Source organism: Arachis hypogaea, chromosome 11 (genome assembly GCF_003086295.3).
Source record: "Arachis hypogaea cultivar Tifrunner chromosome 11, arahy.Tifrunner.gnm2.J5K5, whole genome shotgun sequence".
Taxonomy (NCBI): domain Eukaryota; kingdom Viridiplantae; phylum Streptophyta; class Magnoliopsida; order Fabales; family Fabaceae; genus Arachis; species Arachis hypogaea.
In genome coordinates this window covers 19,712,148-19,733,237 of record NC_092046.1, presented here as the reverse complement: position 1 = coordinate 19,733,237, position 21,090 = coordinate 19,712,148, and positions in this window count along the sequence as shown.

Here is a 21,090-nt window from a genome sequence, read left to right as displayed (position 1 = left end):
ACTGGGAATCTATGGGGTGCAAGCTGCTAAAATCTCATTAGAGATAGCAGACAGTTCAAGAAAACAGGCTTATGGACAAGTAGAGGACGTATTAGTAAAGGTTGAAGGCCTTTACATCCCTGCTGATTTCATAGTCCTGGATACTGGAAAGGAAGAGAATGAATCCATCATCCTAGGAAGACCTTTCCTGGCCACAGCAAGAGCTGTGATTGATGTTGACAGAGGTGAACTAGTCCTTCAATGGAATGAGGACTCCCTTGTGTTTAAAACTCAAGGATCTCCCTCTGCAACCATGGAGAGGAAGCATGAAAAGCTTCTCTCAAAGCAGAGTCAACCCAAGCCCCCACAGTCAAACTCTAAGTTTGGTGTTGGGAGGCCACAACCAAACTCTAAGTTTGGTGTTGAACTCCCATATCCAAACTCTAAGTTTGGTGTTGGAGAGTTTCAACAATGCTCTGAACATCCGTGAGGCTCCATGAGAGCCCACTGTCAAGCTATTGACATTAAAGAAGCGCTTGTTGGGAGGCAACCCAATTTTTATTTATCTAACTATATTTTTCTTAGTTATATGTCTTTGTAGGTTCATGATTATATGGAGTCACAAAATAAATATAAAAATTGAAAACGGAATCAAAAACAGCAGAAGAAAAATCACACCCTGGAGGAGCATCTGTCTGGCGTTCAGCGCCAGAACAGAGCATGGTTCTGGCGCTGAACGCCCAAAATGGGCATCTTCTGGGCGCTGAACGCCAGAACAGGCATGGTTCTGGCGTTCAACGCCAGAAATGGCACACAAATGGGCGTTGAACGCCCAAAATGGCCACCAACCTGGCGCTGAACGCCCAGAGTTGTGTGCAAAGGCATTTTTACATGCCTAATGGGTGCAGGGATGTAAATCCTTGAACACCTCAGGATCTGTGGACCCCACATGATCCACTCAGGATCTGTGGACCCCACAGGATCCCCACCTACCTCCACTCACTTCTCACCACTCTCTTTCACACAACCTCATAAACACTCTTCCCCAAAAACCCTTCACTAATCACCTCAAACTCTCTTCCCCATCACCTCTTCACCACTCACATCCATCCACTCTTCCCCATAAACCTACCTCATAAACTCCACCTACCTTCAAAATTTAAAACCAATTTCCCACCCAAACCCACCCATATAGCCGAAACCTTTCCCCCCTCCCTTCCCTATATAAAGCCCTCCATTCTTCATCAAATTCACACAACACACCCCTCTACACCCTTCTTGGCCGAACCACATCACCCTCTCCCTCTCCTCCATTTCTTCTTCTTCTTCATCTATTCTTTCTTTTATTGCTCGAGGGCGAGCAAAATTCTAAGTTTGGTGTGGTAAAAGCATAAGCTTTTTGTTTTTCCATTACCATTGATGGCACCTAAGACCGGAGAATCCTCTAGAAAGGGGAAAGGGAAGACAAAAGCTTCCACATCCGATTCATGGGAGATGGAAAGGTTCATCTCCAAAGCCCATCAAGACCACTTCTATGATGTTGTGGCCAAGAAGAAGGTGATCCCTGAGGTCCCTTTCAAACTCAAAAGAAATGAGTATCCGGAGATCCGACATGAAATTCAAAGAAGAGGTTGGGAAGTTCTAACAAATCCCATCCAACAAGTCGGCATCCTAATGGTTCAAGAGTTCTATGCCAATGCATGGATCACCAAGAACCATGATCAAAGTAAGAACCCGGATCCAAAGAACTATGTTGCAATGGTTCGGGGGAAATACTTAGATTTTAGTCCGGAAAATGTAAGGTTGGTGTTCAACTTGCCAAACATGGAAGAGAACGCACGCCCCTACACAAGAAGAGTCAACTTTGATCAAAGGTTGGACCAAGTCATTATGGACATATATGTAGAAGGAGCTCAATGGAAGGTTGACTCCAAAGGCAAGCCGGTTCAACTAAGAAGATTGGACCTCAAGCCTGTAGCTAGAGGATGGTTGGAGTTCATTCAATGCTCAATCATTCCCATTAGCAACCGGTCTGAAGTTACTATAGACCGGGCCATCATGATCCATAGTATCATGATTGGAGAAGAGGTGGAAGTTCATGAGATTATACCTCAAGAACTCTACAAGGTGGCTGACAAGTCCTCCACTATGGCAAGGTTAGCCTTTTCTCACCTCATTTGCCACCTATGCAATTCGGCTGGGATTGACATAGAGGGAGATATCCTCATTAAAGAGGACAAGCCCATCACTAAGAAAAAGATGGAGCAAGCAAGAGAGCCCAGTCATGGAGCTCAAGAGGCGCAAGAAGCTCATTTACATGAGATCCCGAAGATGCCTCAAATGCACTTTCCTCCACAAAATTATTGGGAGCAAATCAACACCTCCCTAAGAGAATTGAGTTCCAATATGGGACAACTTAGGGTGGAACATCAAGAGCACTCCATCATGCTTCATGAAATAAGAGAAGATCAAAAAGCAATGAGGGAGGAGCAACAAAGACAAGGAAGAGACATAGAAGAGCTCAAGGACATCATTGGTTCCTCAAGAAGGAATCGCCACCATCACTAAGGTGGATTCATTCCTTGTTCTTATTTCTTCTGTTTTTCGTTTTCTATGTTGTGTCCTTATCCATGTTTGTGTCTTCAATATATGATCATTAGTAGTTAGTAACTTTGTCTTAAAGTTATGAATGTCCTATGAATCCATCACCTCTCTTAAATGAAAAATGTTTTAATTCAAAAGAACAAGAAGTACATGAGTTTCGAATTTATTCTTGAACTTAGCTTAATTATATTGATGTGGTGACAATGCTTCTTGTTTTCTGAATGTATGCTTGAATAGTGCATATGTCTTTTGAAGTTGTTGTTTAAGAATGTTAAATATGTTGGCTCTTGAAAGAATGATGACTAGGAGACATGTTATTTGATAATCTGAAAAATCATAAAAATGATTCTTGAAGCAAGAAAAAGCAACAAAGAACAAAGCTTGCAGAAAAAAAAAGAAAAAAAAAGGGGCAAAAAAAATAAAAAAAAATAGAAAGAAAAAGAAAAAGCAAGCAGAAAAAGCCAATAACCCTTAAAACCAAAAGGCAAGGGCAAATAAAAAGGATCCCAAGGCTTTGAGCATCAGTGGATAGGAGGGCCTAAAGGAATAAAATCCTGGTCTAAGCGGCTAAACCAAGCTGTCCCTAACCATGTGCTTGTGGCGTGTAGGTGTCAAGTGAAAACTTGAGACTGAGCGGTTAAAGTCAAGGTCCAAAGCAAAAAAAAGAGTGTGCTTAAGAACCCTGGACACCTCTAATTGGGGACTTTAGCAAAGCTGAGTCACAATCTGAAAAGGTTCACCCAATTATGTGTCTGTGGCATTTATGTATCCGGTGGTAATACTAGAAAACAAAGTGCTTAGGGCCACGGCCAAGACTCATAAAATAGCTGTGTTCAAGAATCATCATACTGAACTAGGAGAATCAATAACACTATCTGAAATCTGAGTTCCTATAGATGCCAATCATTCTGAACCTCAATGGATGAAGTGAGATGCCAAAACTATTCAAGAGGCAAAAAGCTATAAGTCCCGCTCATTTGATTGGAGCTATGTTTCATTGATAGTTTGGAATTTATAGTATATTCTCTTCTTTTTATCCTATTTGATTTTCAGTTGCTTGGGGACAAGCAACAATTTAAGTTTGGTGTTGTGATGAGCGGATAATTTATACGCTTTTTGGCATTGTTTTTAGTATGTTTTTAGTAGGATCTAGTTACTTTTAGGGATGTTTTCATTAGTTTTTATGTTAAATTCACATTTCTGGACTTTACTATGAGTTTGTGTATTTCTCTATGATTTCAGGTATTTTCTGGCTGAAATTGAGGGACTTGAGCAGAAATCAGATTCAGAGGTTGAAAAAGGACTGCTGATGCTGTTGGATTCTGACCTCTCTGCACTCAAAGTGGATTTTCTGGAGCTACAGAACTCGAAATGGCGCGCTTCCAATTGTGTTGGAAAGTAGACATCCAGGGCTTTCCAGAAATGTATAATAGTCTATACTTTGGCCAATAATAGACGATGTAAACTGGCGTTCAACGCCAGCATTCTACCCAAATCTGGCGTCCAGCGCCAGAAAAGGAGCCAAAACCAGAGCTGAACGCCCAAACTGGCACAAATACTGGCGTTCAACTCCAAGAAGGACCTCTACACGTGCAACACTCAAGCTCAGCCCAAACACACACCAAGTGGGCCCCGGAAGTGGATTTATGCATCAATTACTTACTTCTGTAAACCCTAGTAGCTAGTTTATTATAAATAGGACCTTTTACTAGTCTTTTTGAGATCTTTGATCAGTTGTATGCTATCTTAGATCACGTTTGAGGGCTGGCCATCTCGGCCATGCCTGGACCTTTCACTTATCTAATTTTAACGGTAGAGTTTCTACACTCCATAGATTAAGGTGTGGAGCTCTGCTGTTCCTCAAAGATTAATGCAAAGTACTACTGTTTTCTACTCAATTCATCTTATTTCGCTTCTAAGATATCCATTTGCACCCAAGAACGTGATGAAGGTGATGATTATGTGTGACGCTCATCACCATTCTCCCCTATGAACACGTGCCTGACAAACACTTCCGTTCTACATGAAATAAGCTAGAATGAATATCTCTTAGATCTCCTAATCAGAATCTTCGTGACGTAAGCTAGAATTATGGCGGCATTCAAGAGAATCCGGAAAGTCTAAACCTTGTCTGTGGTATTCCGAGTAGGATTCAATGATTGAATGACTGTGACGAGCTTCAAACTCGTGATTGTTGGGCGTTAGTGACAGACGCAAAAGGAGGGTGAATCCTATTCCAGCATGATCGAGAACCGACAGATGATTAGCCGTGCTGTGACAGAGCATGTGAGCATATTTTTCACTGAGAGGAGGGGATGTAGCCACTGACAACGGTGATGCCCTTGCATAAAGCCAGCCATGGAAAGGAGTAAGACTGATTGGATGAAGATAGCAGGAAAGCAGAGGTTCAGAGGAACGAAAGCATCTCCATTCGCTTATCTGAAATTCTCACCAATGAATTACATAAGTATTTCTATCCCTATTTTATTAATTAATTTCGAAAACCTCATTACTATTTTATATCTGCCTAACTGAGATTTGCAAGGTGACCATAGCTTGCTTCATACCAACAATCTCCGTGGGATTCGACCCTTACTCACGTAAGGTATTACTTGGACGACCCAGTGCACTTGCTGGTTAGTTGTATCGAAGTTGTGAACCATGGTATTGGCTCCATGTTCTTGGCGCCATTGCCAGGGAAAGAAAGAGCCATGAATTTTACATAATCAAAGTGTAATCACGATTGCGCGTACCAAGTTGCTCACGTTGCCAGGGATTGTTTGAGCCTGGACATCACAATTTCGTGCACCACCGAGTTTGTCAAAGGCGGATTTGAACAAGATGTCCGCGGAACTTCCTTGATCCCCTAATATTCTGTGCAGATTTGCGTTGGCCAATATGATAGTAATGACCATGGGATCATCATGTCCTGGGATGACACTTATGGCATCTTCCTTAGTAAAGGTAATTATGGGGAGGTCAATTGACCTCTCTCCTTCCCCGACATGATATACTTCTTTAAGTTGTCTTTTCCGAGATGATTTAGAGATACCTCCTCCTGCGAATCCTCCGTTTATCATGTGGACATGTCTCTCGGGAGTGTGAGGTAGTCGTTCAGTTCGCCCGACCTCTTCATCCCTTCTTCTTTTTCTTAGTTCATCCGCTTTATTGGATAAGTACCGATCTAATCGCCCTTCTCTGGCCAATTTCTCTATGACATTCTTCAGGTCAAAGCATTCATTGGTGGATGTCCGTAAATTTGGTGGTACTCACAGTACTCTGTTCGATTTTCCCCTCCTTTTTTGCTTTTGATTGGGCGAGGTGGAAGGATCTTCTCAGTGTTGCATATTTCTCGGTAAACATCTACAAGGGACACCCGAAGTAGGGTGTAGTTGTGGTACTTTCTTGGCTTTCCACTGGGCTGGTCTTCTTTCTTCTTGGATTCTTTGTCCTTGTCCCTAGATGGGTAGGGAAATCCAGGTTTTGAGGTCTCTCCTAGTCGTGAGTTTTCCTCCATGTTAATGTACTTTTCTGCTCGCTCTTGTACCTCGTTCAAGGATGTTAGATATCTTTTTGATATAGAGTGGCTAAAAGGCCCTTCTCTTAGGCCATTGATGAGACCTATGATAGCTGCTTCTGCTGGCAGACTTTGTATGTCCAGACATGCTTTGTTGAATCTTTTCATGTAGTTGCAGAGACTTTCCTATTCTCCCTGCTTGATTTCTAACAGGCTCGGGGCGTGTTTGGCTTTGTCCTTTTGAATGGAGAATCTGGCAAGGAAATTTTTGGTTAGGTCGTCAAAACTTGTGATGGACCTGGGAGGCAAACTGTCAAACCATTTTATGGCTGTTTTTGTCAGGGTTGTCGGGAAGGCTTTGCATCGAACGGCGTCTGAGGCGTCGGTGAGATACATTCTGCTCCTGAAATTGCTGAGATGATGGCTGGGATCTGAGGTACCGTCATATGACGTCATGTCGGGAGGTTTAAAATCTTTTGGAACTTTAGCTTTCATGATCTCTTTGCTGAAGGGGTCTTGGTCTTTGTGGGAGTTATCTTCATGGTTGGAGTGAGTAGTTCTGGTCTTGAGGTCGGCTTCGAGCTTTAGAAGCTTATCCTCTAGATCTTGTCGTCGCCTGGTTTCTCTGCAGAGGTCTCTTTCAGCTTCTCACTGGTGTTGAGCCTCTTGTTCGAGTTGTTTGAGGCGTTCTTGTTGTTCTCAGATGGCTTCTAAGATTTCTGTGTTTGGGTTGGAAGGTTGTTTATCCCCCATTGTTTTGAGGCACATCTTTCGATGTGGTGTCTGCATTTTTGTTTGGTGTTCTATCCACCAAACCAGAGTCATGGTCATCCGCCATGGTGAAGGGATGACTTCTAGGTTCTCCGGAAACAGCGCCAATGTTCCGAGGGTTACCTGAAATTGAAGGTCAATCTCGGATGAGATCTGCTGTGGTGGCCGGAGCTGTCGCGTCCGACTTGTTGGACTTATTAGTGTTGTTGATCCTTTATCACCGGAGGGTGGTGGTACCTGCAAGAGACTCCGATGCTTAAGTTAGCATGGGCTTTAAGCAGGTTTTCAGTAGAATCAGAGTATGAGTTATACCTGGGTGCTTTAGTGTATTTATAATAGTGTGGAGTGACCTTTCTAGATAAGATAAGTTAGTTATCTTATCTTATCTTTAAGTGAGGTCATCTTATCTCTCAGGGGAACCGCCCTTATCTTTTTAGGTTTTAGCTGCCTTTAGATTGCGCTGTGTCCCTTTATTTGGGCCTGTTCGGGCTTCCAATGTCGATTTGGCCAAACTTTTTTAAGGAAGAGGTCGGGGATCCTGACCTGAAGAGGTCGGTTGCTTTGTCTTCGATCTCCCTAGGTCGGATAGCTCGACCCAGGGTATGAACACATAGACTCTTGGGGATGCACGTCAGGGGACAGTCTAAGGTTTTCGGACTTGTCGGGTTGGCTAGATAACCGACAGATGAGCCTCATCAGCTATAGGACAGGCATGCATCATATGCATATTACTTGAATTACTTGCTTGTGCATTAATTGGGTGTGCCTAAGTGCACTTGCCATGCTAAATGTATATTTGTTACCTGCAGTATTTGTAATCTTCTTGTGCTTGCCTTTGTCTATTTACCTGTCTGTGAAATGCTGACGGAGATGGAGGTATGGAGGGATGGCAGTATGGGACTTAGATTTAAGATTAAGTTAAGTTAGGCTCAGATACTCTTAGAAAACCACCTTTTGTGGCTTCTGTTTAATACTTTAAGCTCTACAATCTGAGTGTCGGCTTTCTAGGATTGCCTCTGACATTCCCAGGACCTTATATATTATGTGTGTGGCACCTTTACCATACTGAGAACCTTCGGTTCTCATTTCATACTATGTTGTTGTTTTTCAGATGCAGGTCGAGAGGCATCTCGTTAGGCGTCTGGACCCCTGAGGCGAAGTGGTTACTAGGTTATTTTGTTGTACGGTGATGTATATATATGTACTTATCTTTCTCTCCGCATAACTTATTCTTTTGATCCTCTTAGAGGTTTATGGAGAGACAGGATTTTGTTTATGTACATTTGGATTTTGAATATGTATATATATATATATATATGTGTGTGTGTGTGTATGTGTGTGTGTGTGTGTGTGTGTGTGTGTGTGTGTGTGTGTGTGTGTGTGTGTGTGTGTGTGTGTGCGTGTGTGTGTAAATATTCTCCGGCCAATCTTGACTTCGCGGGCTGAGTTAGGAGCTTGTTATTTTGTATCATTGGCTCTCTATTCCTACCTTTATTATCTTATGTTTGAAAGTTATAGTTTTCTTCACACACGAGTTATTTCGTTTTCGGAGCGTTGCGCTTTTCATTTCGCGATTTTGTTTTACCCATTTTTCAAGGCTCCTAGTTTATTATATTCTTTCTGCTATTATATGTATGTATTTTTATTTTAGAAGTCGTAGCACCTCGCCACCTCTGTTATACATTCTAGGTGTAAAGCTCTGTGTGGTAGGGTGTTACAAATTTGGTTCTCATTTCCAAAACCAATTTCTCTGTAGCTTCCCAATCTTCATTCTTGCTTAGCAAACGAATAACGATGTTACAAGCACCGTCGTTTTGCTCCAACTTCCCTATTCCCCTCATCCACTCAAAAATCGACATGGTTTTGGCACCGTCGATCGTCCTCTCAAGAACTTTCAAGATCACATTGCAATGCTCCGTGCTTAGTTTAGGACCAACTGAACAGTAGTCCACATTTTTCGTAGCCTAGCCTAAATTCAACTCCGATTTCTAACATGTGTATGCTACTAACATGGTTGCTGCCTCCACCTATCATGACCCACTCAAATCACGCTTAACAATGGCAGAGAAAACGAGGGAGAGCAGAGGAGAAGAAACAAAATGGTTTCTAATAATAAATTGGGGATTAGGGTTATAAAACAATTCAGGGACTAAATTGAGTTCAAAAATGATAACAGCCACGTTAGATAGCCGTTACCTTTCTAACGTGGCACCTCTCCATACACGTCATCACGTCGTTTGGGAATATTCCCCGGAAAATGCTTCAGGGACGACCGTGAGTCACCTTTGTTAAATTCGGGGACAATATTGGGGCCAATGCAAGTTTAGGGATGACTTTGAGGCTCGAGTGTAAGTTTAGGGACCCTTCTGAGATTTAACTCTATTTTCTATTCTGTAATTATTTCTATTTTTTTTTTGTTGTTGCTATTTTTTGTGCTTGTTGCTGTTTAGGTTGATTGATGCTTGCTATTAAGTTGATTGATGCTTACTATTAAGTTAATTGATCTTTTCTGATTAATGGTGATTTTTTTGTGATATTTTGTGTTGCTGGTTTTTATTTTTGTGATCTGTTGAAGAAGAAAAAGAACAGAGTTGAAGAAGAAGAAGGGGGTTGTTGTTTTTTTAATATAAAACGACGACGTTTTTCTACGCTTCTTTTTTTCTTTTTTTTTTTTGTTTTTTTTGTTCAAAATAACGTTGTTTCAAGGTTCCGATGAACGGAAAATGCTTCAAGGACTACTATGAGTCCCGGAGTATAAGTTCAGGAATGAATTTGAGTAATTATTAATTTCAGGGATTACTTTAAGGCTCTAGTGTAAGTTCAGGGACTACTTTGAGACTTAACTCTAATACTCTCTCTCTCTCTCTTTCTCTCTCTCTCTCTCTCTTTTATATACGCTACTATATATTGATTATATATATATATATATATATATATATATATATATATATATATATATATAATTTCTATTATATTGAGATATTAATTGTGATGAATATTAATACTAGAGTCTTCTATTTCTATTTCTACTTCTTTATTTTATATTTACCATATCTTAGTTATTTATTTTACAACACGTTATCAGCACGAGATTCTGATCAAATTTTAGGAAGACTCAGAAAATGACAAGGATATATAATGAAGATGTATGCCTTGCGGATAGTGCAAGTTCGCACACCATTCTCAAAAGTAATATATACTTTACCCATCTTGTACAAAAAAAAAGAATATGTTAATACTATTATTGGCTCAGACAATGTGATAAAAGGCTCTGGAAGAGCTATAATTTTATTTCTCGAAAGAACAAAATTTATAACAAATAATGCACTATTGTCTACTAAGTCTCTAAGAAACTTATTGAGTTTCAAAGATATTCGCCGAAATAGATATCATATTGAGACAATGAATGAGGAAAATCATAAGTACTATGTATCACAACTCATGATTTAAATAAAAAGGTTTTATTAGAAAAGTTACCTTCACTTTCATCTGGGTTATATTATACCAAAATTAGTGCAATTGAATCACATGTGATAAAGAAATAAAAGATAAACAAGACAAGAATTGAAATTGAATAGAAAAAAATAAATTGTAATTGAAATAAAAACAAAAAAGGATAGGTTGAAATTGAATACAAAGAGAATCACTCTACTTTCTATCCAATTTCTTGACGCAACAAGAAAGGGACTCCTCAACCTAACTTGCCAATGCCATAGTTTGGAAATTGAATCGAAGGGACTCCTCAACCTTCTACCCAATTCCCCGATGTAACAAGAGAGGGACTCCTCAACCTCAATTGTGTACACCATGGTTTCATCACGAAACCAAAAAAGGGTTTTAAAACCTCTAAAAATTCTATGCTACGACTACAATAGATAAGGAGGTATTTATAACCTCTTATTAGGTTAAAACAAAAAAAACCCTGAAGCCCATAAACATAAAGCCCAATCTAATAATTAAATAAACAAAAATCAAAATATATTAAATTACATTAAAACATTCTAAAAATATAAACTAATATCTTCTAAATAACACTTGAACTCTTCATATCACGAACATTTGAAGCACGTATCATTCTCCTCCTCTTCAAAAAAGATTCGTCCTCGAATCTTGTAGGTGGAAAAAACTAGTATATGAAAAGAACAATAATTTATAAGGAATATAATTTCTTTTTTTTTTCTTTCTTTTTGTATTCTTTTTTTTTTTTTGCACTGTATGCTTTTTTTTAACAATAAAATCAACAATAATAAAACACAAACAGAAAATAAGAACACAAGCACATAAAGAAAGACACGATAGACACTGGATTTTTTTTATGATAAAAGAAGAACAGATATAGATTAATAAAAATTAATCTAATACCTGAGCTCTAATACCAAATGATAAAGAAATAAGAAATAAACAAGAAGATAAAGATTCAAACTGAATAAAAAATACATTGAAATAGAAATAGAAATAAAAAGGATAGATTGAAATTGAGTACAAAGAGAATCACTTTACTTTCTACCCAATTTCTTGACGCAACAAGAAAGGGACTCCTCAACCTAACTTGTCAATACCATAGTTTAGGAATTGAATCAAAGGGACTCCTCAACCTTCTACCCAATTCCCCGATGCAACAAGAGAGGGACTCCTCAACCTCAATTGTCCACACCATGGTTTCATCATGAAACTAAAAGAAGGGGTTTTTAAACCTCTAAATCATTTTATACTACTACTACAATAGTTAATGAGGTATTTATAACCTCTTATTAGGTTAAAACAAAGAAAATCCTAAAGCCCATAAACATAAGGCCCAATCTAATAATTAAATAAACAAAATCAAAATATATTAAATTACATTAAAACATTCTAAAAATATAAACTAAATCTTCTAAATAACACTTGAACTCTTCATATCACGAATATTTAAAGCACGTATCAACATGTCATTGTAAACCAGAAGTTTACTAACCCAAATGAATTCATAACTTGGCATGATTGATTGGGTCATTCGGAAATAACCATGATACGGAGAATTATTGAAAACTCCCATGGGCATTCACTAAAGAACCAGAAAATTCTTAAATCTAGTGAATTTTGTTGTGCTGCATGTTCTCAAGGGAAGTTAATTTTAAGGCCATCACCAGTAAAGATTGGATTTGAGTCCCCTGAATTCCTAGAAAGGATTCAAGGCGATATATGTGGACCTATTCATCCACCATGTGGATCTTTTAGATATTTTATGGTCCTAATAGACGCATCTTCGAGATGGTCACATGTGTGCTTATTGTCTACTCGCAACTTGGCGTTTGTGAGATTACTGGCTCAAATTATTCGATTAAAAGCATAATTTCCAGAAAATTCAATCAAAGCAATTTATCTTGATAATGCTAGTGAATTTACTTCCTAAGCTTTTGATGCTTATTGTATGGCTAATGGAATAAGTGTTGAACATCCAGTAGCTCATGTTCACACACAAAATGGGTTAGCAGAATCACTTATTAAACGCCTCCAATTAATTGCTAGACCCTTACTTATGAGAACAAATCTCCCAACCTCGGTTTGGGGGCATGCTATTTTACATGTCGCAGCACTTATTCGTTTGAGGCCAACGAGTTACCATCAGTTCTCTCCTATGCAATTAGCTTTTGGCCAATAGCTAAATGTTTCCCATTTAAGAATATTCGGGTGTGTGATATATGTTCCCATTGAACCACCTTCTCGCGCTAAAATGGGACCCCAAAGAAAATTGGGGATATATGTTGGATATGATTCTCTCTTTATAGTGAGACATCTTGAGATACAAACTGGAAATGAAATCCGGTTTGCAGATTGTCATTTTGATGAATCAAATTTTTCAACATTAGGGGGAGAGAATAAGCTTCCTGAAAAGGAACTTAATTGGAATGCATCTTCCTTGATGTATTTAGATCCTCGATCAGGGCAATGTGAACTAGAAGTTTAAAAGATTATACATTTATAAAAAATAGTAAATGAATTGCCTGATGCATTTTCTGATACAAAGAGGATAACCAAATCTTATATACCAGCCGAAAATGCTCCAATTCGAATTGATGTCTCAGTCGGACAAATAGCCACCGAAACAAATTCATGCCAAAAGCGTGGCAAGCCTGTTAGTTCCAAAGGCAAAAATTTTCGAAAAAGAAAATAGGTAAATATTATTCCTGTTGAAAAAAATATAGTAAAGACACCTGCAGTTGTCCAAAATTCTGATATAGTTTTAATGCTATAAGACGTTCAAGTACCTAAAAATTGTGAAAATGACGAGATCTTGATAAATTAAGTCTTTATAGGAGAGAAATAGGACCGAAATAAAACAATTATCAATGAAATATTTGCATATAATGTGGCATTAAATATCATGCATGAAAGTAAGGGTCTTGAGTCAAGATATTCCGAGGGTTACCTGAAACTGTAGGTCGATCTCGGAGGAGATATTCTGTACCGGTCGGAGCTGACGTGTTCGGCTGGTGGGTGGCGACCGGAGCTGTCATACCCGACTTGTTGGACTGGCTGCGCTGCTGATCCTTTGTCACCGGAGGGTGATGGTACCTGCAAGGGACTCCGATGCTTAAGTTAGCAAGGGTATTAAGCAGGTTTTTAGTAGAATTAGAGTATGAGTTATACCTGGGTGCTCCAGTGTATTTATAGTAGTGTAGGCTGACCTTTCTAGATAAGATAAGTTAGTTATCTTATCTTTATCTTTAAGCGAGGTCATCTTATCTTCTGGGGAGCCGCCCTTATCTTTCTAGGCTTTAACCGCCTTTAGATTGGGTTGTGTCCCTTCATTTGGGCCTGTTTGGGCCCTTCATGTCGAATTGGCCGAACTCTTTTAAAGAAGAGGTCGGGGGTCCTGACCTGAAGAGGTCGGTCACCTTGTCGCTAAACATCCCGGGTCGGATAGCTCGACCCAGGGTATGAACAGTGCCCCTGCTCGAGCTCGGTCTTTCTTTTTGAGGTCGAGTCTTAGTTTTAGGACTTCGATCCTTCTCTGGTGAAGCCGAACTCGAGCACCTTGTCGACTTCATCTTCGTAGAGTTCTCCTTTTTTAATATGGAACGTTTTCTTTTGCTTCTTCTTAAAAGCGCGCACTTTTGCATTAGCGCTCTTAGCCTTGGGAATATGCGAGGGTTTTAATACCCTCATTAATTGGTTCCCGTTTCTCTTAGCCTCTCTATTTTGAATTTCACACTCAGAAAAAATGGTTTCTCTTCTCTGTAACTCCCCTTTTCTTTCTCTTTTTCTGTTTTCTGAAGTTTGCCGTTTTTCGCATTTCTTCCCTGCGACATCTTCTTGGCGATTAGTGTTTTCCTTGCTGTGAAAGGGCGACTCTGAATTCCATCTTCTTCGAAGCTTCTTCCTTTGTTCAGGTTGGTTCTTCTTTTTATTGTTCTCCTCATTTTTTTTGGTAAAGCTTTGATTCTGACTGAATGTATGTTGGAAAGCTTGAACCTTTTTGTAGTCTTGTGTTTGTTTGTTACTGTCATATATTTTTTCTGGCTTCTTTTTCATCTTTATGCATACTCCTGGTATTTCTGTTGAGGCTTTTTAGGGCTTTGCATGTTTTGCTGTTGCTTTTAGTTGTTCTTTAATGCTTGAGTTTTGTGAACTGCACTTGTTTGCTTCTGAAAAGATTGCCCCTTGATTTTGCCCTGTTGATAGCTTTCCTTGCTACTGGACTTTGTAGAAGATAACGATTCTTTGTTTTGATTTTCTTCGTTTATTTGGGGGGATTTTATTTCTCTGAAAAAGGGGTGCGTCTTCGATGATTTGATACATTTTGTTGCTTGGTAGCTTCGTTTGTTAATCGAACTGGGACGGTGAGTCTGGGAGTTTATTTTGTGGCTTGTAGTCTTCTTCTCAAAGTGTCGCTTTAGTTGAAAGGGGTCGTTATCAAGGTGTGAGCTTGTAGGTTTTCCTGAGTCCTTGTTCTGTGCCTGCCTCCAAAGGATGCCCGTGGATCTTTGGTGTGGGTCCTGAGGTTTCCTTTTGTTGTTTGTACTGTGCTGGATTATGTTGGCCGAGTTGTTTTTGCTTTCATCCGAGATGTTTTTTAGTAATCCAAACTTCTTTCCTTGTTGTAGGACTAGTTGACCTCATGTCTTCTCGCAAAAATATTGTTGAGACATCTTCCCAAGTCCCTGAGGGCATGGCTGATTGGGTGGATTCCATGGTTCTTCTATGTGTTTCGTTGGTTGACTCTGAGTTTTGTCAGCAACTTAGGCAATTTCATAGGATTTGTGGTAATGGTAGTGATGAAAAGAACTATGAGCTTATATCTCCAAATTCTAAGGAGAGGGTCTATTTTTCTACCCGAATTACTAGAGAGCGTCCCTTTTTCTACGCCTATGACTTCTTTTTTAGTCAAATGAATATCACTCTTCCCTTTACCCCCTTTTGAGACCAACCTATTATGGTCCTGTAATGTAGCTCCATCCCAACTTCACCTCAATTCCTGGGGTTTTATAAAAATCTTTCAATTGCTGTGTCATGAGTTCGGTATCCCTGCTTCACAATCCTTCTTCTTTTATCTCTTTGTTTTGACAAAGCCTGGGGTAGTTAAGAAGAAAGCCGCTTGGGTTTCTTTCCGAGCTTTTCAGGGAAAAAAGGTTTTCTCCATGTTTGATAAATCTTTCCGTGACTTAAAAAATTACTTTTTTAGGGTCTGAGCTGTTGAAGGAGCTCGGCCCTCTTTTCTGGATGAGAATGATGAGCCCGCATTTCCCTTGGAATGGCAAAAGAATGTAATATACGTGGGAGATATTAGATGAGGCTGAGCAAACTTTCGTGACTGTGCTGGAAGAAAACTGGGGGCAGCCTCCCCATCTCGACACAAAGAAATTTTAACCAACCCCTCTCTCCTCCAAGCTGAGCTGGGTAGTGGTTAATTTTTTGGTTTTGCTTGTTTTGTCGAGTTTATCTCTTGTAAGCTCTTTTTTGATTTATAACTTGGTTTCCCGTTGTTATGTTTTGTTTGCAGAAATGATTAAAAATAATGAATCCATGAAGGCCTTTAAAAGGGCAAGAAAGGCTACTGTAGCTCAAAACATCTCGGCCAAGGCGGCTGGGGAGGGGCCGTCCCAGGTTCAGTCGAAGCCGGCCATACCGAGCTCACCGGGGGCGAGGAAGGTAATCCCTACTCCCCGGGTTCGTTTGGTTGATCCTCCTCAGGCTTCTGTTGCTACTTCTGGTGCTTCTCCAAACAAAAAACAAAAAACAACTGAGCCTTTCAACCTTGATACCCCTGACTTTGATGCGGTTGAGTTTGTCGATCAGCAGATTGGTCCTTACGGTACCATTCCTACCGACGATGTCTCTCTCCTTCGCCACTTGGATTTTATTACTCGGAGTAGCGTCAAGATGGCACATATGGGAGCTGCCCTGTACCGAACTGTCCAAGACCTCCCTCTTTATGCTACCAAAGCTTTTATGGAGGAGGCTAAGCAAGAGTTCGACCGTATGAAGGGTTTGAAGGAGGAGCTCCAAGTGAAAGTGACCAAGCTGGAGAAGGAGTTGGAGAGCAAAAAGGCTAGTTCTGTTGCCTTGGCGGCTTCTGTGAGGTTGGCTGAAGATACAGCATTGAGGCACAAGGATAGCTATGTCATGGCCTACAGGGAAGTGATGCGTCTCAGGGAGGAGTTAGAGTCTGCCCGGGTTGATTATGCCGAGCTCCAGGGTCACCTTGTAGGCAGCGTAAATGCTGCTTATGAGAACCTGAAGAAGCAGGTTCGAGTTCTTGCTCCCGAGGTCGACCTTACTCTCTTCATCCTGGACAATGTTGTAAAGGATGGCAAGATTGTCCCTGACGACCCTGATGACGATGATGTTGAACCTCCCTCTGTGCTTGCTGCCAAAGCCTCTGTGGTGCTGACTTCTTCAGCTCCTTTAGCTGAGGCCGGTCATCCCGTGTCAGAACCTAATTGTCAAATCTTGAATCGGGAGGATGGGACTGTGGATGTTGTGCCCATTCAGACTCGCCCTCCTTCACCTCGTGCTACCGAGAAGCCTTCGGATCTTCCCTGATTATGTAAATGTTTTGTGTAGATAGCCCGGCCTGTGGGCTTTTAAACTTTCTTTTTGTAATGTTTGCTTACTGTTGACACTCTTTTAGTTGCTTGTTCAGCAACTTTATTTTGAAAAACAAAATAGCTTTCAAGTTCTTGGGGCTGATTTGGGTAGCCTCTTGAGCTTGTTCTTATTATAACTCTATGCTTTTCATATCATGTCAGTTTTTATCTATCTTGGTACCTTTTTTAGGTTCTTTGGTAGTGTTGGTGCCTTGTTGCTCGACCTCCTTTGCGTTTCCTACTTGTGGCTTTGATTCCTTTGAGGCTTCTGAAGTTATTTCTAGTAATCCTGTTTTGTTTGGACCTTTTGTGAGGTCTCTGCTAGGAATTACTTTTTATAACGTTAGGATTTTTGGGAGGCCGACTTCGTCATGTCGGGTCCTTCTAAGTTATTTTTGTAATCCTCTTTCTTGGACCTCGTTCAGGTCTCTTTCATGGACTACTTCTATAACTTTTATGTTTTGGGCCGACTTCTTCATGTCGGGCCTTCTAAGTTATTTTTGTAATCCTCTTTCTTGGACCTTGTTCAGGTCTCTTTCAGGGATTACTTCTATAACTTTTATGTTTTGGGCCGACTTCTTCATGTCGGGCCCTTCTAAGTTATTTTTGTAATCCTCTTTTCTTGGACCTTGTTCAGGTCTCTTTCAGGGATTACTTCTATAACTTTTATGTTTTGGGCCAACTTCGTCATGTCGGGCCCTTCTAAGTTATTTTTGTAATCCTCTTTCTTGGACCTTGTCCAGGTTTCTTTCAGGGATTACTTCTATAACTTTTATGTTTTGGGCCGACTTCATCATGTCGGGCCCTTCTAAGTTATTTTTGTAATCCTCTTTCCTTGGACCTTGTTCAGGTCTCTTTCAGGGATTACTTCTATAACTTTTATGTTTTGGGCCGATTTCGTCATGTCGGGCCCTTCTAAGTTATTTTTGTAATCCTCTTTCCTTGGACCTTGTTCAGGTCTCTTTCAGGGATTACTTCTATAACTTTTATGTCTTGGGCCGACTTCGTCATGTCGGGCCCTTCTAAGTTATTTTTGTAATCTTCTTTTCTTGGACCTTGTTCAGGTCTCTTTCAGGGATTACTTCTATAACTTTTATGTTTTGGGCCGACTTCGTCATGTCGGGTTCTTCTAAGTTATAGTAATCCTCTTTTATAGGGTTGGCCAGACCTCTTTCTAGCACTACAAGAAAATGAAACATTTATAACAAAAAAATTGTATCAAATTTAAAATTGTTACAAAAAAATAGTATTTTGTAATAATAATATGTGATTGTTACAAAAGAATAATGTTTTTGTAACAACATTACAAGTTGTTGCAAAACATGATAATATTTTATAACAACCTATTTTATTTTGTTACAAATTATGTTAGTTTTTGTAATGAGATGGTGTTTTGTTACAAAATATTGTAATATTTTGTAACAAAAAAAAAAAAAAAACAAGTTGCAAAAATTCAAAATATTTTGTAACAAATTTTGTTTTTTGTTTCAAAAACTCCAATTATTTTGTAACAAAAAATTAATTTGTCACAAAATTCAATATTATTTGTAACAAGTTAATTATTTATCACAAAATATAAATATATTTTATAACATTTTTTTCAAAATGTTAAACACTTTAAGAGTAAAAAAAGTGTGTATATATTTTTTTCAAAATAATTTTATTTTGTAACATCCTGCATTTTTGAAAATCTAAATATAAATAAATTATGATTTTATCTTATTAAGTTTAAACTTTATAATTTTAGAAATTATTTTATTAGAAATAATTAAATAGATTCGGAGATAATTTTATTATAAATTAATTAAGATTCTTAAGTAATTTTATTATAATTGAATATTTTGCGTAATTTTAATAATTAAAAAATAAGAAAGAATTGTACAGCTTAATTTAAGTAACTTTTATCATGAAAAAATTTGACTTATTATTAATTTAAACTTCTTATTTTATAAACTAATCTATTAAAAGTAATTAAATTAGTTTTATTAATATTTGGAGTTAAATTAATTAATATTCTTGTGCAAGTTTTATAATTGGTTATTTGAAATTAGAATTCAATAATAGAAGTATTATACAATTTAATTTAAGAAATTTGTATTATGATTGAATTACGGTTTGTTTTATTAAATTGAGTTCTTAAAGATTAATTTGTTAGAAATGGTTAGATTGATTTTTCTAAATACTTTAAGTTTAAGATAATTAATAGTTATGATAATTGAATTAAGTAATTAAATTTTACTTAATCTTATAATTATTGAATAATTTTCTATATTTAAATTATACAATTTAACGGTTATAAAAGAATAAAAATTTTATATGATTTAATTTAAATAATTAAGATTTTAAAATTTAATATTTTAATTTTTATAAACAGAAAATAAATTATATTATCTCTAATTTTAAATTAGAATACTTGATCAAAAGCTGATTAGAAATCGATAATTAAGTAATATTTTCTAATATAATTTTAAGAAATTAAATAAGATTTCAAATTAATACTGTATACCCTAATTTTACTAAAATTATCAAACCCTAATTAACCCAAATATTCCCAAATTTAACTCTAAACCTAATTTTATCCTAATTATGCAATTCCTAAAAACAAACCTAATCTAAACACAACATACACAGCCGCCCTTCACCCCAAAGTCCCTCACCCATCGAAGAAAGAAAGAAAAGAGGGGAAAATCAGGGGAGAAAGGAGAGGGAAAGAGGAGAGTCTGAGGGAGAAGGGAGATCGGGCAGAGAGGAGGGGACGTGCCGCGTGCTGTCGTCGCGCCACCATCGCCGGAGAGAGAGAGAGAGCGTCGATTGAGGGAGAGGGAGCGAGCCGCATGAAGGAGCTGAGCAAGAAGACGTCGCCATCAAGCTGCCGTCCATGGAGGTTCACGATCAGGAGGAAGGCGCACCGTTCTGCCCAGAGCCGCTGTGGGAAGGACCGCCGTTTCGCGCCGCCACTGTGACTCTTGTCGCCGCTGGATCTGTCGTTGTCACCACCAGCTTCCACCACGGTCGAGGTTGTCGCGAATGGGAGAGGATGAAGCTGCCCATGTTGCCGCCGTGAGGAGCCGTGAGTCCCGTTGCTGTCATCATCACAAATGGTGTCGCCGTTGTGGTCGAACCCAGCCGCCATCGTCGCAAGCTCCGTCGCCACTGTTGGAGGTGGGTTGCCGAGCCTGTATCGCCGAAAAGCGGCACTGCCATAGCTGAGGCCCGTTGCCGGTAAGGGATATTTTTTAGTTTAGTCTCTGTTGTTGTAGGTTGGTCACTGTTCTTGTGGGATCCGGAAGGATTATTGTCGCTGTATGGTTGTTATAGTTGCTGTCACTGAGCTTCTGGCTGCCGGAAATGGTGCTGTTGCTATAGGAGATTGTCGTCAGAGCTGCTGCTCCACTTCCATCATTCTTCCTTTCATAGTACGTTGCATGTGCTCTGAAACTCGTACTGTAATCATTCTAGTTATCTGCAGTTAAGGATTCTGATGTATAGATGTTGTAAAGTTAATTTTATGGTTGCATGTCAATAATTGAGGTTACTGCTGAACCATCAGAGTTTTCTTTTAATTACGACATCGAGGTAGGGGGTTTAACTTAAACAATTTTAATTTAAGAATGCCTACAAGATTTATTGAATAACTACAATAGATTTAATAGCTGTGAGTAATTGATTGATTATGTGAATGTTGAATTGTGGCTAAAATTGTGATTAGAATGGTTGAGATTGTGATTTGGAATTGTTGATTTAGTGTTTGATTGATTATGTGAATTGTGAATTGTTTGACAAATAATTGTTGTGAATGCTGAATTTGATAGATTGTATTGGTTGATTACTGTTGAACTGATTAGTAAATATATTGTAATGGTGATGGAATTGATTGGTGATTGCTTTGAGATTTGATTTTGAGAGGTACTAAAGGGGTTGAATTTTGAAACACTAAACTACTTGTTGAAAATCTGAGTTTTGAAATGAAATGGCAACTTTGAAAGTGAACTAGCAACTTAATAGAGATTGGAATGATATGAGATTAAGAGCTAAGCAAACTACAACAAGTATAGTTATTAATATTCAATTTTGAAGGTTTCGTATTAACTGGAGACTTAGTTATGACTTTTTAAAGTTGAATTATAAAATTTGATTTTCTGCTTTACT